Source organism: Cygnus atratus, chromosome 13 (assembly GCF_013377495.2).
Source record: "Cygnus atratus isolate AKBS03 ecotype Queensland, Australia chromosome 13, CAtr_DNAZoo_HiC_assembly, whole genome shotgun sequence".
In the NCBI taxonomy this organism is placed as follows: domain Eukaryota; kingdom Metazoa; phylum Chordata; class Aves; order Anseriformes; family Anatidae; genus Cygnus; species Cygnus atratus.
The window spans coordinates 4,553,004-4,573,482 of record NC_066374.1 but is presented as its reverse complement, the minus strand read 5'-3'; the positions used below and the strand labels follow the sequence as shown (position 1 = coordinate 4,573,482).

Genomic DNA, 20,479 nt, shown 5'->3' with positions numbered 1-20,479 from the left:
GTCCTGCCTGAACACTTCCAGTGCGCTGCTGCAGTCTTTCACAACCACGACTGAATTGTCCTTAGTTTACAGTAGTGGCACAGAAAATAGTGTCGAAACATCATATTTTTATAAGCAATGCTTACAGCAGGTCAGTTTTTCCGAAAACCACAACACTGAGCTCCAGAATACCTTCAAGTGGCAATACAATTCAGTGCCCTATTGCCTTTCTTTTTCCTTTCTGATATTGCTAAAGATTAGGCCACTGGATGTACAAGTATGAAGTCAAAGCTTCTGTACATGGTACGTTTGTTTGTGCAGTGATATAAGAAGTAGCCCTTTCAATGATTAACTTTGCCTTCAAGCCAAAGAGTTTTTAATAAGCCACCTCAGAGGGTCACCGCTCAGCACCTATTGCAATGCTTCGATTGAGAAAGCCGACATCCGAGATGCTTTACTGTGCTCAGTCTAAACAGAGACTGCTAACTTAGAGATCTTGTTGTCCCCCATCATTTTTGCCCATTCTTTAACCATAAACTTGAAAACGAGTTTTATTCTAAAGCCCTCGCATTTTTGTGCTCATTGGACAATTTTGTATTTAATTGGCTTGAACTTCTGGGCAAGTATCTGTTTTCTCAACCAGAAAAACAGAAAGCCAATTGTATTTTCATGAATTTGAATCAGAATCATATTCATCTTAGACTAGAAAAGACGTATTATCCCAGGAAACCCTATTCTGAGGGATGTGCTATAAGGCTTTGTTGAGTAGAGCGAGGCTACCCCAAGGAATATTCTCCTGAGCAACTTTTGCAGTATCAGCTCTCAGCTTGGTACGTGGTTTTCTATTTCCTTTTTTTTTTTTTAATGTATTGGAAAATTCAACAACAACAAAAAATCTTAGCTTTATATTACTTATTTTTTTCAATCTTACTAGAAATCAGCAGTACTAATTGCAAACTTGCACCTTATTTTTTATGAGAAAGAGAAGCTCCATGAAAAACCTCAGAACTTGGTCCTTCTGGTCCCCTCCTGTCACCACCCCGTGTGCCGTGCATTTGGTTCTCAGCCCACTCACCCCACTGCACAACTGCAGCGGTCTCACCGGGGACCCCGCTGGCTCTGAACCAGCAGGACTGCACAGATGTAATTCAAAGACTCTTCCTACAGAGCAGGAGAGGCTGCTGTTATCATTCAGTTACCATTATCTAGGTAACAAGCACCAGTAAGTTTCCCATCTCCTCCCTTTTCTATTAAGGAATTAAACTGGGGTGTAAAACATTTTCCACCTCCACTTTTCTTCCAAGGGGATTAGACAGTGACTATTTAAATACACTGCTCTGAAGTTTAATACCAGTAAATAAAAGTGAAGACAAGTGCGGCAGGAGAAGCTGTTTTATTTATTTCTTCGTGCTTTCTCACCTTTGCTAGACGTTTCCACTGCATTTCACCATCCTTCCTATACCCTTTCTTCTCCACAAACGTACATCATGTTGCCTGTTTTATGGTCACAGAAACACAAAGCTTATGCAGATTCTTCTGTTTTACCAATTAAATCAATTTGTTTCTTTGCAGAATGTGACCCAGACTCCTATGGAAGTATCACCGCTAGCAGCATGTGTATGTATGCATTTTCTTTGTGTGTTCTTTAGCTTTTTCTATTGCAACTAATGATATCTATCTCGGAACTTAACCCACCAACACTTTGAACTGGGCAACCACCTGCAACTCCATCCCTAAGAATCAGTCTGACAGTTGTGAATGAGGTTTTCTGCAAAGAAAGGAGGAATCCAATACTATAATTTAAGGATAAAGGACCTAATCTGTAATTAATAACCAAAAACTTCTGCAACTGAAGCAAAAAGTCCCAAACCAAACCAAAGAGGGATAACGAGACTCGATGTTAAGGTTTAGGTTCATTTAGATAGCTGGTAGAACAGGCGCTTTCCTAAACACTGGGTTTTGAGGACAGGAGGTAAAGATCACATGTCTATTGGCAATATCTGAATACCAGACACACTTACCACATCATTGTCTGTGTCTACCTGTAAATTCCTTGTTTATGGAAAGAAAATAGCACCACGGTTTACAGCAGATGAAATAAGCATGTAATGTGCAGGAGCTTGTCTCTAGTGGCTGTTATTCTTGCAGTAGCCTGATAAAACCCCATACGTTGTTAGCCACTTGTGATCTGGGTGTCATATTTAAAATACAGGTCAGAAAACAGTGGACATCTGCTATCACAATTTCCAAGGCCCATAAGGGAAGAAGCAGACTGTGCATTATACAACTGCAAGTTTTTAAAAATTCGTGTTTAAACATCCTTACCAGGGCAACCACTATCATATGTAATTAACAGTAATGCGAGGGGGCATGGAGAGAGTGACTGTTGCTCTGGGTAGACGTACGGCATTTGACATTTCTATAGTCCTATTGCCTGCCTCGTGAGAAAGTCCTGCACAGCACTAATCTCTATCACACTTGCAGTTGTTACCATCAGAAACACTCAGGCTTTATTGCAGGATAAAGTATCAGAACTTTCAGTCACTCACAACAAGTCAAATCTTGGGCTCAGTTACCTACCACTGATTTTTTTTTTTTTTACAATACTCTTGAGTTAAGAGCTTGGAGCAGTCTATGAAAGAATCCCTTTATATCAACAGGCATTTGGAGTCTAACTCGGCCAAATAACGCAGGTTATCAGTGACAAACAGGCAGCACAGATGAGGTGTGTATGCTGGAAGGGAGATCAAACTTCCCGTGGCCCAGGCTCTTCTCCTGGTGGCTCCAGACCACCCAGCCCACGCTCGATGCCAGCAGCACCACCAGCAGCAGCAGGGTGTTTCGCCCTGCTCAGTATACAACACCCCAGACTTCCTTTCACAGCGTACGAGGGCATTTTATCAAAAGCAGCGCAAAGTACTTTCTAGCCCAAGCTTGTTCCACCTAACTAAAAAAGCTGAATTAAAAGATAATTAAATCTGGAACTCCCTTTGTATCTCTTCAGATCATGGTAAAGGGGAAAGAAAACAAGTTATCTTCTTTAAAAAAAAAAATCCACACTAATTCCCTAGCCCACGTGTTCTCAAACTGCAGCTCCTCGGGGTGTGCAGCGAGGTTTGAAGTCAGCTCCAACTCCCGCCAGCGCCCGTGGGCAGGCAGAACGCAGTCAGGAGCTGAAGTGGCCTGCCCCACAGCTGGCAGCTCTAAGTCAGCAGCACAAGGCAGCACAAGTGGGAAATAAACTGAAGCCTCTCTGTTAAGGATTACACCCCTCTAAAGACTCACAGAGTGGAATTACAGCTCATTTTAAACAGACAGTCTACTGCTTAGGACATCTGTCTTATCGGTGCGTGAGCTGAAGTATGGCTGCACATGTAATTTATGATGCCTTTTCATCGTACCTGGTGTATCTGGTTGACTTTAGACTTAACTCTCACAGCTGGGGGGGAAGAGACTTCCCCCCCCCCCCCCCCCCCCCAAATCTTAACCTGATTTAAAGCTGTGTCCAAGCTGGTATCAGAGGCAGGTCTTTCAGAACCACTGTTATCTTACCTTATTACACATATATTTACAGTATGAGTAAATTGTTATCTATGTTGTATTTTCCCTTGTTCTAAAAGTAATTAAAAAAAAAAAAAACAGGCATGGCCTTCTCTCCAGTTAGAAGAACTGGAACAAGAGCCCTGCTGACCGAAGTCCTCCCATTCCGCACCGAGCAAGGAAGCGGCGCCATTCCTCCTTACTCACCAGCGAACACGTCGCAGGACGACCTTGAGTTGGGGTATATGTAGGAGCAGGGAGGCAACCTCCTCGCCCTGCTCAGTTCTCAGCCTGTTGAGATTGCTGGCAGAGCAGCCAAGTAGCCAGGTGTTAACCTCACAGGGGAGCTCTTTTTTTCCAGTCATGAACACAAAAAGGCCCAAAAGACCCATTATGTTTATTTTTAGGGATCCTACTTGAAATAGTCATAGGGCACTTTTTGTTCACTACCAATTGAGACCATTTAATAGAGGATATCCTCAGTTCTAAGGCTCACAAGGCAGGGACTGATTTTTTTTCTTTTTTTTTTTTTCCCCCTTCTATTTAGAGACCTGCAGTAATGCTTTATTAGATGAGAAGAAATTATCTTTATTTATTAGTCTAGAGGTGAGAGGTTAATAAGTCTGAGAACTTTACAAATAGGGCTGATTGTGATTTACTGGACTTTCAACAACTGCAAAATAACTAATGGCACAGATGAGTCCCATAAACTCTGAAAAGAGCGGGTTAAGTTTTATCTCAACCCTTTTTTTAACTGCTGAACAATCAGCTTTTAACGAGAAGGTCTGCCCCAGCTGTTTACAAAGCTCACACGAGTTAAGGCCCAGGCAAAGAGTAGACAATGACTGACACTTTAAAAAAAATAAATAAATACAAAATCCCTTGCCGTACTTCCCTTCCACAGACGATTCCAAATAAGGAGCAATATAGTCTTCAAAAAATTTGCACAGAGACCCTCTAGGCTCAGGGGAACATTGTATATATGTAAAACCAGCCTTCATCTGCAAGCTGCTGATTGTCTCTCCAAACTCCTCCAGATTTATTCCATTTCCCTCCTTTCAGCCTCAAGAGTTTTGAGGCCTGGACCAGCGTAGCAATTCCTACTGTTTGTGTTCATCTAAATCCCCTCTAACACTTTAGATGTTAGATGACATAACTGGCTTGTGAACAATTTCTTATCCAAATTATCAAAAGGTTTTCCAGGTATTTGCATATTTTTAAGCTCAATTCATTTCAAGAAATTTCTACAGCAAGTTTCAGCCTAGAGCAACATTGTGTGTGTTATATATCAGGAAATATAAACTGAGGAGAGACTGTCAAATACAATTCCTAACAACTGTACGAACAGCACCACTACGGTAAGCTGAGAAGGGAAAGCCAAACAAGAGGGTTTTGTAATATATCAGCAAAACATACTCAAGCGTGCGAGTAAGACAACAGCTGCAACCACTCTAGCAAGATGTACACAATCAGAATGAAACGATGCAGCTAAATTTTCAGAGTGAAATTGATATAGCAGTTTCAGCAGGATTATTTTATATTTTTTTTATGAAAAAAAAGTGCACGGCAATGCACAATGAAGAGTTAAAAGTACAGCAGGGAGTGCTTTGTGAACTACAGATACCTTACTCTGCTCACCTACTATTTCTAGGATTCTACAATTTCATGCACAGGTAAATTCATCCAGTAGCTATGTTTAGGGAAGCACAGAGTTATCATTGTTTAAGAAACCATTAATTACAAGTGCTAATTGAAGTTACTGGAATCGCCATTCATCTAGCACTAATGCTATCCAAAATAGCCCCTCAACCTGCTCCATCAGGCATCTTTGAACATCATGGTGTTCTGGAGCAGAGGAAGGTCATGTAGCCACCAGGTCCCTTCTGGAGCTGTTTCTTCCATTTCTTACAGCTTGTTCCCCAGACCAAGTGGTTGGGTTTGTGTATTAACTCTAGCTCACTTCCCTCGCTATTCGTTTGGTAAGAAACTTTAAAAGAAACTTGGTTTTCAACAAGACAAGCTTCCCTTCTGCTGCACGCTGCAGGTCCCTCTCCCCTCTTTGGATTTTATGCCGGTGCATTTCCATTATTTGAGTTACATATGCACCAAAATTTTGTACAATTACAGGCACAGTAAGGGAGGTGAATGAAGGTGGGAGTTTCCAACACAGCTCAGTTTTCTAAGAGCTAGCTAACCTCACGAAAGGTCGACCTCCTGTTTATCATTTCTCTGCTCTATCCCCAGCCACAGGACCCCTTTGTTTTTCCCCACACAAGCACTGGTGTCCTTCTGACTTCATGAGCTGCCTCAGGCAGCAAATCCCTTTGGGGGAGGGAATAAATATGACCACTGAGTTACCCCTTTCAGCAGCAGACATGCTCCATCTGCTCAGCTATATTGTGAAAGAACAGTTTGAGTGTAACAGTTTGAGCTTGCAGTTTAAGAGAAAGAAGTTTTGTTTTGAAGGAACCATGTGCACGATCTGCTTTCCCTTTACTGGAGACCTGCCAAAGAGCTCTGGCCTTCAAGCACCAAGGACAAACGTCAGCGCCGTCCCTCAGAGGCGCAGCACACAACTGACATTGCTGCAGGAGGATAACTACAGTTCCTTAAACCACATCGTACCACCTAAATCCTGGGTTACTCCGGAGCCTCCAGAGGCTACAGGATATTAGACTGGACACTTCTGGGGCTGTATGACAGCGACAGAAATTTCCCTGGGCTGACTCGCGTGCTGTCACCCTGCCCCAGCTTACCCTTGACACAGAAGAGGCCTCTCACAGCACTTACTATCTGCATTTGGGCTGGAATAGTGTTTTCCACAGAGAGCCTTTACACTGTTGTGCTCCTTGGCGGTAAAACCAGAGCAGAAAGTGAAAATACGACCCTACTTGTTTTTTCGGTTTGGCAAGCAACAGGGAGGTACTCCTTTTGCATCCCTTACTGTACAAAGATAAAATGGGACCAAAAAAGTTGCTCAAGGGACTGGAAGTGTCGTTTTGGGAAGAGCTGGCAGCAAACTGAGCCTGCAGTGCCACCGACAGGGGCAGCCCTGCTCTCCTGGCCACCTCTGGGGCTGGCACCAGCCCCTTGCTGCCCAGGCTCTTAATTTCCAATCAGATAACGAGGCTAATGGCAGACCTAGAGAGATGTCAAGCATGCACAACCAGGACACGAAGCACAGGGTGCCTGTCCCTTTTGGTATTACACAGCCTTAAGCCCCTCATTAACTCCGTATTGTTAGCTAAAATAAAACAGGAGTGTTCCAGTCCTATGGTATCCCTCACACATCTCCTTCCAAGCCTCTTACAAACCCTTCCAGAACATTACCTCACCTACGAAATCACATGTATTTCTTACCTTTAAGGCACTTCCAAAACGTCCACACCATCACGCTACTCTCCTTTGCCTCTTACCTCGATTTCTATTTATAGGCTTCTCTGCATCAATTATCAGCGCAGCATCCCAAATTCGCCGACTTAACCCCCGTACACCTTCCAACACGTCAAATTTTGCCTTACGACCTCCCTTCGAGGTTCCTGAGACGGCCCAGGCACCGAGCCCGGGGGTCCGACCGGGGCCGGGGTCCCCTCACAGAGCCGAGCCGCGGGGTCGGTCGGGCGGCCCCCCGCCCTGTGTCGCCAAGCCTCGGACGGCGACAAAAGCCGCTCGTTCGGCAGCCCCCAGCCCTGCCCGGCCCCGCAGGGAGCTGAGGGGAGGCTGGAGCACGGCCCTCGCCCCGCTCCTCGCACCTTAGGGCGGCCGCAGCCCTTCGAGGAGCGAGGTCTCCCCCTCACCCCCCGCCGCTCACCTGGACGAAGAGGACGGGAGCGGGGCTCGCGCGCCCCCCGGGAAGGGAAAGGGCCGGTGAGGGAGGAGGAGAGGGAAGCCCGGCGCCAACTCGGCCCTGCAGACGGCGGGGCGAACGCGGCTCCTCCACCAAGTTTCCGGGCGGGGATGAAAGTCGAAACCTACGTGAGAGGAGGAGGCAGCGCAGCCGCCCAGGTGTCTCCCGCCCGACACGGTTCAGCCCGGCACGGCCCTCCCTTGGCCGCCGCCGTGCTCCCCTCCTCCTGCCGGGCCGGGTAGAGCCGAGCCAGGCCGACCGAGCCGCCCACCCCGCCGGCAGCCCTGCCCCTGCCCCTGCCACTCCCGCCCCGTGGAGGGCGCCGTGGCGTCGCGGGCACCATTTTGCGTGCCGCCCCCTCAGGGATTCGCCGCTCTCACCTCGTCTCCGCAGCCACCCCAGTCCCTTTCGTGGGGGACGGGTGCCGGGGGCTCACTTCCGAAAAAAATACGAAGTTTTCCTCAGCAGGACACCCTGTGGGGAGCGGTCCCGCTCCCTGGGCAGAGGGGTGTGTTTGGGGGTATCCCCGGGGGCTCCCTGAGGTGATTCTGCTCTGGTGCTACTCCCACTACAGGGGTGTTGGTTCTCCCTCCGGCCTCTGCCTTACCCAAAACCCCTGTAAAATGGAAGATGGGATAACCTGGTGGGTCTGAGGCTGTTGGGAGAGCAGGGAATAAATTACAGTTCAGTCAGTGACACGGCTGGCAGAAAAAAAAAAACAACGGGGGGGAGGGGGGGACTGTTCTTGAAATTTACATTTTGCCTTCTGGCAGAAATACTATCCATCTGAAAGTATTTGGCTTGTTCTTCATCTGTTAGGAAGGCAAATTGTGAGAGCCCCTGTCAGCCCCAGTGAGCCAAGTGCCCACCGCCAGCCGTGGGGCCATGGGGTACCTGCTGCTGCTGTGCAGTGATAGCAGATGATAGAGTGCTAGTTGCTGTGCTGTTTCTATGAACTGTAAATATGGCCACCTTCCCGTGCTCAGATGTGGGCATTTCACTGTAATTTATGTGCTTCGAACTAGCAAAACACTGAACCAGGAGGGATCCAAAAGGTGTCAGATTACATTGGCCCAGCACTATGTCCGAGCTAGTAACTCCTCCCAAAGGGAGAGAAGTTGCTGCCCATGTCCTGTGCCTTTCCCTGTGCCAGAACGTATTCAGGTCCCCATAGAGAACTAGAATCCTTTCAGGCAAATAATAATAATAATAACTGTAATATCTTATGGGTTATCATTTCTTCCAGCCTTGGAAATACTCATATTGCATATGAGAGGGCAGTGCAGTGACATAACAAGAAGACTGATTAAACAAGCAGTTCAGTGAATAATAATAATAAAAACAGAACATCAAACCATAGTTTTAGAGGATTTATTAGCAATGAAGTCTTTGCATAGTAATGTATGTAATGTGCAGTGCAGGTAGAACTAGCACACACCTGTCTCCATGTTGTCATTAGACCTGTCCCATAGTTGCTGAAGTAGACCTGAATAAAAAGAGGAGTGAGTGCTTTTGAGGCCTTGAAAACACCTCCTCTGTTTCAGCAGGCAGTAGCAGTTTGTTGTTCAGGTAAGACTATTGGAATGATGTTCGTCCAGAGAGAAGAGTTAGCTTTTTATCTTAGGCATGGACCAATCTGGCTCAATTTCTTAATCCTGCATTAAGTTTTCTGTATTATTTTTTGGAGCCTGTTTAGCCTAGAGAAGAGGAGATTGAGAGGGGATCTTATCAACCTCTATAAATACCTGAGAGGACCATGTTAAGTGTATGGGGCCAAACTCTTCTCAGCGGTGGCCAGTGACAGGACAAGGGGTAATGGGTATAAATTGAACCACAGGAGGTTTAATCGCCATATGAGGAAGAACTTCTTTACAATCTGGGTGGCAGAGCACTGGAACAGGCTGCCCAGAGAGCTTGTGGGGTCTCCTTCTTGGGAGATGTTCAAAACCCACCTGGATGCGATCCTGTCGAACATGCTCTCGGTGACCCTGTTTGAGCAGGGGCTTGGACTAGGTGGACTCTGGAGGTCCCTTCCAACCTCAACCATTCTGTGAGATTCTTTACAGCATAGAAAATCTGTTTCCTCTTTTTGTATATTGAAGTCATCAATGGAGGAGCTGTGAGCCATGTTAGCTTATGAGAGGATACTTGTTTTGCAAAGGTGAGCCCATAGTAGATGCATCATATTTAATAAAAATGTAACAAGGCCCTTTATTTATTTATTTATTTTATTATTTAGGTTGGGAATCCAGTGGAGCCAAGGTACCCCAGCAAGGTGTCCTCTTTCCATGAGACCCATCTTACCATGGGATGCAGACTGAAAGGTATTTTTTGTAGGGTTTGACTGAGAATTGTGATCTAGATTAGCAAAGACTCTGGTTCAGCTACGTTAATTGTTTGTTAGGATTTTCTCTGAAGCACTGAGCCAGACATGGCTAGGAAGGATGGGAGGTGTTATATCCTCAGACCATTCTGAATAAAAAATACTCTGGCAGTGTAGTGTCTGACTGCTCTGAGACTGTGCAATTAAGCTCCTGGTTAGGGAGGGAACAGCAGCCAGCGGCAGGCTGGAGTGGTGTAACTGCTGGGGGTGCATTGCCAGCTCACTCTGGAGCACCAGAGCCTGGTGTAGGGGCATCGGACTGTGCCTGCATGTCAGCAAGCCTTTCAGAGCCTGTATTCATTAAGCCAGAGCTCATCTGTATTGAATGCTGGCTCGCATGCAAACAGGCAAATGCTTAAGCTGTGCTCTGTGGGGCAGAGATTTAAGCCTTAGTGCAGAACCAGTCTCTCCTTCATGCAGCCTACAGCTTGGTTGGTGAGGACAGGAAATGTGTGGGTGAGCTTGGGGTATTGGGAAGGCAAACCCCAGGGAAATTTCAAATGGGTGCAAGCCTTTAAAATTAGGAGCTCTGTCTAGTTAGCACTCGCTGGAGATTTTTATCACGTCTGATGACCTGTTTTTCTGAGTGGACAATGTGCCCACATATAATTAAGATATGGTGAAAGTTTATTGTATAAGTGTGCTGGAATTTTGGTTTGGCTTTGCAATAAAGGAATCACTGAGTCATGGTTACTAAATAGACTCATGGAGGATACAGGTCTCTGCTGCAGAGCTAACGCAAATGTAAGGAACTGAAATTAATTTCTTCCCTAGTCCAGGCAAAAGCAGCCACGCTGTAAATAATGCTGTGGCTTGATGACATGAAGCCTTTGCAGTATTACTGGTTCCTAGCAGCTCCTTGTTCCTACCCTTGCAATGCAGCATACCATCCCTTAGTTGCGTCTGCAGCTTTTTGTGTGGCTGAGCCATGGACCAGATCAAAACACTCATCCATCTGAACAATAATCCAGGTGAAAATATTTAAATATATTTTAAGTTATATAAACATATTTACAATATATTCATGTTTGTTTTTTTAAGCCAGGTAGATCAGTTCTCCAGTCATCTAATTTATAACTTTGAGGTTATGGATGAATTTTATTCTTCTCTACTGGTACAGAGGCAAGCAATAGTGGAGCAAAGTGGCTAAATATGAAACTGATCGTAGTGAAGAAGGATTTGTACCTCAAACCACAGCTGAATATTCAGTCTGCAAAGCATAAATTGATTGCTTTACTGGATTGTTGTGCTAGCAGTTAATGTGTTGTGTGACTTTGAATAGCAGCTCATACTGTTTCAGATGTAAACAGTTTGCATTAAAAACATCTCAATGAATGGGAGAGAAATAGTTTCTCTGGGAACACTCAAATTATAACTTAGGTTAACCTTACATTGAAGAGAAGGTCAATGTGCTGTCTCTTTCCTGGCATCTCTTGCAAACCCCACGGTTCATCTCTACTCTCTAGTGCTGTTGGTTTTAAAATACCAAAGTCATTCTGGGGAACTTGAGGGCTTTTTTTATTAGCAGTTCTGTTAATTTACTTGTGAATTTTTTTGATAACTGAGAAGACTCCCTGTGAAAAAATACAGCAGTCTCAGTTCCAGCTTTCATCTGCTCTGACTGCTGATAATTCCCTGCCTGTGGTGGCATAATTGGTACAGTAACCACTGTGATGCTATGTTCAGGAAGATGATGTACCTGTGCAATGCATACATCAGGGTTGAAATGATACCTTCTGATGAACAGAACTACATATACTCTGTAAACATGCAAGTATATTTAGTTAGTATTAATTTTTTTATTTCATGTCAAGATCTAGAAAGCATTTCTTGTCAAGTCTGAAAATGAAGACAGAAAATCCATATGCAAATAACAGGAAAAGTAGCAGTTGGAAAATTGAACGGAGAAGCAAAATCCTATCATGCAGAGGTTTAAAGGTTAGTTTAATCCCATTACTGTTGCATAAAGCTTGGTATCTTGTGTGTTTCTATCGTCCTCTTGTGGGAAGGTACAAAGAATAAATGACTGCACAGGATTAATTTGAGACCCAACTTTGATGCTTCATCACAAGCAAACCTAAATTCCCAACCCACACACAAGAATGTAAACACAATTTAAAAAAAAAAAAAAAAAAAAAAACCACATCCCACAAACAAGGAGGGAGAATCATCCCAGGAATTTATGATTAAAAAGCATGGAATCTCCCTTTTGTGGAAAGCAGACCAAGAGAGGTATGCATGCAAGAAGGCATGGTGGATTCTGGTAAATCCAAGGTGCTGAACATATTGCTTGCATTCATCCCCCAGATTCTATAGTACCTTAGTTCCTTTTGCTCTATTTTATTTGTTTTCTGCAAACTGTCCTTACATATGCATTGTACATGCCCAGGTAGCAGTTAGTGTCCCATTATTTGAACTCTACAAATGGGAACAAGTAGAGTACTAAGAAATGCAGCATAAATATCTTGTATTTGTTATCACTAAAGTAGGGCTACTTTATATTATCGTCTTTCTTTGTGGACTTTTATTAACAGTGGCTAGTTATTAACAATGTCAGGTTGCTTTATCTGATGATTCTGTAAAATGTTTTTACTAAAAGTAAGCAGATTGATTCCTTGCTTATAGAAAAGTGTCTGTTGGCAGATATAAAGAGGACGTCTGGCTTTTCTTAGGACAGGAGTAGCCCAGCTAGCTTTTAACAGTGGAGCAGCTAACATAACACATGCACAAGGTACATGAAACAAATAGCTTTCCTAATTTGCTGTTCTGAATAATGTTGATGACTATTTCATAATCTTTAAAGAATATTGTTGAAACGTTGTGTTTGCTTTTTAACCAACATATTTTTTTTCATCACAATGCTTCTCTTGCAACATTTTAAATAATACTTCAGAAGCATAGCTTTTATTAAGAAAGATACTATAGCAACAAGTAAAATAGCATTTCATTACGCCAATTTTCAGGTCCCACTGAATTTTCCATTATTACTTCACACGACTGATTTGATATTTTGTAGTGCTGAGCCCCCCTGTCTTGACTCCCTTGTCTTATTAACTTCTTGGAAGGGGGAAAAAGAGATAAGGTACCATCAAGCTTCTAGCAATTATTTTTATAAAGCAAGTACGGTGCTCAATTTTCTTCATAGCCCCTAATTTCGACACTGTTCTTTTAAAACTGATAACAAATACTAATTAGACTTGCTCCAATTCAAGAACATTATCTGTATAACTGCTTGCCTGGGAGGTACTGCTGCTCTCTGATATAGTATTGGTATTAACTAAAAAATGTGTTTCTGTCAAATTTAGAATTTGACCTCTAACCACTTTTGTTCTGTTAACTGTTTAAAAACAAACACGGACTTTCTGCTGTCTGTGTTTATGAACGCTGTTTGCTGCTTGGACAGTTGGGTCAGAGGAAAAGGCTGTGTATGTCAAGGGGAATTATCCTGTCCACTAACAGGAAACTCTTCCCCTCCAAGTCCCAGGCGAGGCTGTGGCAGCTTGCTGCGGTTTTCCTGCAGGAGCAGGAGTTGCAGGAAGTCTGCAGCACCGCTCCTAAGTGCGTGCAAATCCCCCGCCACGGTGGTTTGGTAGCAGCAGGAATGAGAGTGTCTGACTTGAGGAGTATGGAGCATAGAGTGATATTTTGGGAACATGTTCGGGTCTTGCTCTTTAATTATTTCCAGGTAATAGAGCATCTTTATTTCTCCAGAGTAAGTGTGAAATAATCTGAGATAGGAGTTCTGGGGATTTTAATCACAATTCATTTTGAATTCTCTGCTAGTGGGTGTGCTCTGGATAACCACAGCACCAGTCCTCTTCCCATCCTGCAAGGTTATTTCTAGGACAGAGACTGTTTGTGTTCTGCTTGGCCGTGCAGTGTTCTCTGCTAGGAAGGCATCTACATGTGGAAAACCAAACCAGAGATCCCCTTGGTTCATGCCCCAACAATATATTTTGGGAGCAATACCTCAAAGTGTTTTGTAGCCTATTTTTGATGGTATTTCGTACAGCTGTACAGATGCAGCCTGCACCTGGATTCAAGAAATTACTGCAAGTCCTACATGTGAAATTAGGCATCATCAGTGGGACAGTGTACTTTGGTACTTTAATAGCTATGCAAAGTATGTTAAGGAATAAAAATTATGGACCTAAAACCCATGAAAACTGGCAGGTTACATTCATCAGTTTGCTATCAACAGCTTACTGCAAACACAGCAAAAGCAATTTAAAGATTTATGTAGAAGATAACTCCATAGCGATTCCTCCATCGCTGCCTGACTTGCACCCACTTCTGGAATGGAAGAGGAGACTCGGTGCCCTTTGTTTAACAGAACATAGCACCATCCTTCAGGAGAGCAGAGAGGCATCTTAACATCTGGGTGTTAGACACACAAAATGTACTGAGACACCTTGGAATTTGTTTTCTCCCTGGAGCTTTCGGTTAGCAAAATTGCCCCCAGAATACCTTTGATATTTACAGCAATCAGTTTTTAATAACAACAATATACACCTGAAAGGCTTGAAAAGAAGAATGTGGGATGGCTGCAAGTCTCATCAAGATCTAACACAGATCTAAACCCATACTAGTTAAACAAACTTGTTCTTCAAAACTCTGTTCAGGCAGTGTGACATATTTCTAACGAGATTGTTCTGACTACACCAGGAAAAAGCCATGTCCTGGGGAAAAACAAGATACATCCAAAAGTAATTGGTATGTGCTGCAGCTGTAGCTCTGTTTCTAGAAAAGCAGCTAAATATAAACATTCCTAACTGAATGGGTGGGAAGCCAAGACTGCCTTGCAGCAAAGATACCCACTTATAATAGGATTACCTATTAACAAAATAATCCACAAAAAATCATTTTGCCACAGCGCCTAGAAAGAGATCAAAGAAATAAGCAACATAGCCACTTAAAGTACAATTATACCATTAAATGGACTTTTCAGAAAATGCCCTTGTGGCAGCTGGTGCGAGTTCTCTCTCTCACTCCTAGACCAAGCTATTCCATATACAAATCATGAGGTTACATTTTTTTAGCTGAAAGTTAGGAACTCTACAGGCTCTCCCAGGGGACCTGCAACTTCAGCTGTTTTTTACTGCTCCTTGCAGAGCCGCTGGAGATAACGTGAAAGGAAAGCTTGTGGTCAGCACATACAACTTCAGGGGTTGTGTCCAAGATGCTAGCTTAGAAAGGATACTGCAAACCTGACTACAGAGTTTCCCATAATCTTTGCACTTGTAGATCGCTTTACATTTCCATTGCAGAGTTTGCTTTAAAGTATTCTGATGATAACACAGCTGGGAAAAATAGTATGAACCTTTCCTAGGAATACTTTAATTTTTAAAACAGTTCCATCACAACCTGGTGCTGTTACCAGGCTGGTTTTTAACAGACCAAGTTGTCAAGTCCCACGTGCTTCTATAGCATGCACTTCCAGGTTCTTTTCTGGAGAAATGTAATTCTGCAGGATTGCTACCTTAAATTCTGCACGAGATGCCTTGAATTTTCTGAGTTTTTGCATGTTCTTTTAGGTCACCAAGATTTTGAACCCTATGGCTGTTTCTTTAAGTCCTGATGCAGAATTATGAGGACAGGAATATGGATTTATTACATGAGTTTCTTGATGATAGTTACAAATCTTTGCAGAGTGATGGATGTCCTCTGTTGTGCTTTACCGTTAAGCTGAATTCTCATGTGGGAGATGATGGTAAGTTCAGAAAAAATACAGTCTCTTCACTTTGACATGGAATATTCTAATGCTAATTCTCTTCCAGCCTTTTGAGTGTGCTGTCCCTGAACACTCACGTCATCACTCGCAGAAACCAACTCTTGTATTTCTGTACTCGAGAATACTGACCAACATTTTAGAGGCTTATCTGATTGCATGGTGTAGCAGCTCTGTGAGACCATTCTGACCAGTTTTAGCAGCCTAGTTAGAGCTTAAGCTGTGCATGACTTAGGAAGAAGGACTTTGTTAAATACATTCCAGTGTTGAGGTAACATAAGAAAACACACATCTTCGATAGATTGAGAGCAAAAAAGCTACGAAGTCAGTTGAGCTTGCTGGGCTCAAGTTATTAAGATTCTTTATTCTGAACATAATAAACAATTTTGGGTAAGGCATGACTCTAGCTCAGTCATCTGTACTGGTAGGAGCTTTGAAATACTGAAAGGAGTAAAAATATTTTTACCAGAAGAGTGTAGGGATCTGACTTTGATATGAAGCGGTTACTTTAAGGAGTTTAATGTCTCTGTGACTGCTGTCAGATATTTTAAGTGGACCTTCACTGGAAAAACTTCCACTTGTATTTTGAGTACCATGTTCCTATGATGGACCTAATTCTGAAAGGAGGCTGTTCTATGCTAATTGATGCTATCAGTCCTTCTCTCCTGAATTAGGTACATTAGTGCATACAGTAAGACAAATCTTGCTGCTTGTACTCAAGAGATACCTTAAATTGTTTTAATAAAAAACTTAAGAGGTACCGGGTAAAACCGAACACAGATCCATTATATAATATTCATTGAAGTAAATGCCTTGCACCCAAATTAAAACTGCTCTTTTGGTCTTAGTCTGTTTTAACATTCAGTTGTGTTTGAAGTCTGGAGACCTACTCTGAATTCATAACAAATGCAGTAGTCACACTGTTGGTTCTCCTTAGAGATGTATTTAAGAGCCAGCTACTCTAGGAATATTGTGCAGTGTATATTCTAGTGTGTCTTCTGATGTGAAGGGAGTTGATATTAAATCTAATCAACTATCAAGACCCGGAATCAGCCCTTACTTCTAGTACTGACCTTTTTACATTTTTTTCAGAAGGTATAATGGTCAAAGTAGATTAAAATACAAAAACAGACAAAAAATAAAAAATAAATAAATGCTGCATCCCTGCTTGAGTGAAGGACATCTAAATTATTTATCTGTGTACCAGGGGTTAGCTAGCTAAGGAGAATTTCTTCAACTGTAGGACTGAAATATATCTTAGAAAATGAATTACCAGAAGTAATATTTTCAACCGACAGTTCCGTCTCATGGATGTGGCAGCATGTTCTCTCCTGTGAATGAAGATGCTTTTCTTTCAGTTTTGCAGCTCATGACATCTTCAGATTTCTGGTCAAACTACATTCCTCATCCCCATCTTCCATGAAAGCTCCCCTCTGCTGACGAGTTCGCTAGCAAGTTTGCCTTCTTTGCTCTGAATACTTGGTCCTTCTCCATTTTGTTTTACCTAATCACCAAAAAATAGTTTGTAGATGTTAATTTGCAGATTTGCCTCCTGGCAGTCCTCCAGGTTACAATTCACGTTACAGATGTAGAAAGTGAGGCACACAGAGGTTTGGTCACTGTAGCATCACAAAGAACATCTGTGATGGAGGGTTAAATAGAACTCAAAGAGCTGCTTCTATTCTTATTTACATTGGCTTATGTATTTCTTTATTCTTTTGATAATTATGAAAATTGGTCTAGCAGCTGTATTGCTTTCTACAAAAAAAAACAAAAAAAGGAAGGCTTCCTGAGTCATATAATCTCTGTTGGGAAGAGGAAAGCTTGTATGTGGAATTTTTTGAAGAGTTTGCCAGATAAGGCTCCAGGTCAAAGGCAGACATGTTGTATTTATCTCTGATATTACTCTAATTTGCAGTACAGGTGGTATATCAGCAGTTAATTTGGTGTTTAGGCTTCAAAGCAAGGTAAAAGACTACTCAGTACTCGGTAACTTTATATTATTAAATATTGGTTATGCAATTTCCCTTCCTAAAAGGTTCTCTTGTAAAGCTGTCGCAGGGAAACTGCTTTTTTTCTGGGTATTTGTGGCATCAGGATGTTGCTTCTGTTACCTTAGCACGGAGCAGCATGCATCTGATATGTTTTTCCTATCCAAAGTAAAAACATAAAAACAAAGAGGGTGGGGAGAGGAATCCTAGTAGTATTTTGGCTCCAGTAAGATAACAAAATAAAAAAGGGACAGATACATTAATTATCACTTTTTTTCTGTGCACAAAAAAAAAATGCTGATACTAGTACGCTTCCTTGCTCTTCTTTCCAATACTGGATGTTCAAACAAGTTCTGCCACTCTTCACTCAGAATTTGCTGAGTTGTTCAATACAGCACTGCCTCTGCAATAGGATGTTCCCTGCTCGACTAAAACAACACTGCAATTAAGTCTGGGCAGCAGGTTAAGGGGCAGGTGAGATACCTGTCTTAATAAAACACCAAGCTAAGGAAAAAAAAAATCCTCAATAGCTCCTAGCTTGTGTGGTCAGACTGTGAGACTGTGCAACTGCCGGCTACTTTCTGTGAGTTGGACTTGATGATCCTTATGGGTCCCTCCCAACCTGTGCATTCTGTGCATTAAGATTTATGTACATTAAGATTTATGTACATTAAGATTTATGTACATTAAGATTTCTCTAAATCTGGCAGCAAAAGTCCAAGTTGGTCTTCAAGATACAGATCATGCAACAGTTGAAGCACAAACTTTTCTCATTGCTCTCTGCTCTTAAGTTGCCTTTATAATAAAAATTGCCTTTGTAATTAAAAAAATAAATAAATAACCTCAGTGATCAATTCCCCTCTTCTCCCAGGGAATGTCTGGCTTTTGACTGCTTCTAGACCAGTGCCCACCCTTGTGGCAGAAGTTAGTGTCCCATAGAGAATGAACTGGGACCAAAACTCAGGTGTCATGGTACTGTCATCTCTTCTGCAAAGAGATCCTTTTTTTTTTTCTCAATCAAGGCATACAAGTATATGCATATGCATGTAAAATGTACTTTTATTCTATTTTTTTTCTCATATGGAAAAAATATGTATTGTTATGAGAACATACACACTGAGAATATTACTTACACGTCGAATTGTATTCACTTAGCTGCAACATTTAACTACCCAGGTATAACAGATGTTTATGATAGTTTCATCAAGGTAGCTGCTTTGTAATAGTTACGACCTTCTGCTTTATCCTAGAAGACCAAGAGTTAAAGAACAGTTTTGTGTGTGTTGTTTTTTTCTTTCTTTCTTTTTTTTTTTTTTGAAACGACCTATAAATCAATGTCTTTGGCAACATTTTCGAAGTTTAATTTATGTTCTTTTCTTGCTCCTAGTGAAGCTCTGCAGTGGCAGGAAGGTGGTGAGCAGCTCGGGGCATTCTTTCATTTCAGTACTTTGCTCAGTCTCGAAGGTTTCTTGTGCTGTCCCTCCATTACAGTGCACACCCATGCTGGGATGCTCAAAGTATGAGTACCCTCTGCTGGCATGTTTTTGTACTGGGCTCTGTCCTGCTGCTCTTCCATCTGGCTGTCTTAACGTGTAGTATGTTGCCCAGTTATCCTTGTCTCCATGTATTAATTTTGGTAATCTCTTTTAGTAACAGAATTTTGTCTTCACTTAAGGTATTTGCAAGGAGATGCTATTGTCTTGTGTCATTTCTCCTAATTAAAAAAAAAAAAAAGTATTTCATGACATTAGTTCAAAAGTCTAGTGGTGTCTTACTGTGTTATGAAATATGCCATTCCAAATAAAATTAGAATAAAATTCGTGTTTCCACATGGAGAGAAGTTAGGGATAGATGTCCCTTCAGAGGCATTTTCATAGTTTAATAATTCTTACTATTCTACCTGAACTTTATTTTCACTGTAGTGTGGTTTTGCACCCGCATAGGTCACTGCAAGTCATTTCTTTCCCTGCTTGGTGTTTACATTCTTGACATAAGATATTGGCTGTTGGAGAATATTTAAGTGCTGATACACTCGACACCATGCATGTTACATGCAACGCTGAAGGTTTGCGGGGACTGCAGAACAACAGAGAGCCTTGAGCAAGAATTTGGCAACTGAAATGTAAGAGGGAGTAGGATAAGCATTGTTGTACTTTCTACCAAGAAAGTAAATAGCAAAGGAGAATTGATTTTCTGGGGAAGAGATTGGGAAGAAAAATTGTCACGGCCTCTGGGTAATAATTGGCTGCTACATCCAGGTCCTGTTTAGTTGCTCTTAGCTGGAATTTGGAGAGGGGTCCCTGGTACCCATGTCTTTTTGTGAGAGTAAGTCTTGAATACAAGAGAAGAAAGCCAGCATGGATGGAAGAAAGGAGTAGCTGCAGATCAAGATGAGAAAACCCCTGCAGAGCAAGGGAAAAGGAGACGGGGATTGTGCTACCTGCAGTTTGCACTGTATCTGGTTCTGACCATTCCCTATTCTAAACATCTATAGGAAAGAAAAGCCCAAGTTCCCTTTGGCCCCTAATTGTCCTGCTGTGTTTAACTCGCCTGCTGTCTAGGCATCTGTGGCACATAGGAACCAACTGTCTTCTCTGGGGCCTCTCACAGATGTTTTGTAGGCTGCTTTATAACTGGACAGCTGTTGTAAGTTCATGGAAACCCACATAAAACCACAACAGCTGCTTGTAAGGCTTCTTTAGAAGCACTTGTCTAAAGCAAAACCTGATACCTCTGGCTTCTGTAGAACATCAGACCCATCTAGAATGATAAAGCTATTACTGAGCCAGCAACACATAAGAGATTCTGAAATACCACTTCAGGCTGTACAGAAAATAGAAAATTAATGTATTTATTTTCTGTGCATCTCAAATAGTCCTTTGGAGGTCTGAACCAAAGGCAAGAGCATGCTTGATGGGTGCTGGTCCTTCAGGACTCATTCCAAAGCTTCGCCATCACATCCATCAATTAGGTAATGACTGAACTAAGAGCAAAACAACACAACTCGATTT

General features: G+C 42.4%; 1 protein-coding gene and 1 long non-coding RNA gene across 2 annotated transcripts in view; one reads left to right on the top strand and one right to left on the bottom strand.

Annotated features, from left to right (window-relative positions):
• LOC118245561 (ligand of Numb protein X 2-like) overlaps positions 1–7,672 on the bottom strand; it is a 31,968-nt gene extending 24,296 nt beyond the window's left edge. The window contains exon 1 of the mRNA XM_035541863.2: positions 7,331–7,672. The gene's annotated coding sequence lies outside the window, so the exon portion shown is untranslated. The remainder of the gene's footprint in view (positions 1–7,330) is intronic.
• A 2,861-nt stretch (positions 7,673–10,533) lies between these two features.
• Positions 10,534–19,158, top strand: LOC118245565 (uncharacterized). Its single transcript, XR_004777894.2, has 4 exons — positions 10,534–10,720; positions 11,564–11,687; positions 15,284–15,459; positions 18,340–19,158. It is a non-coding gene; the product is annotated as an uncharacterized LOC118245565 (long non-coding RNA).
• Positions 19,159–20,479: the final 1,321 nt, after the last annotated feature.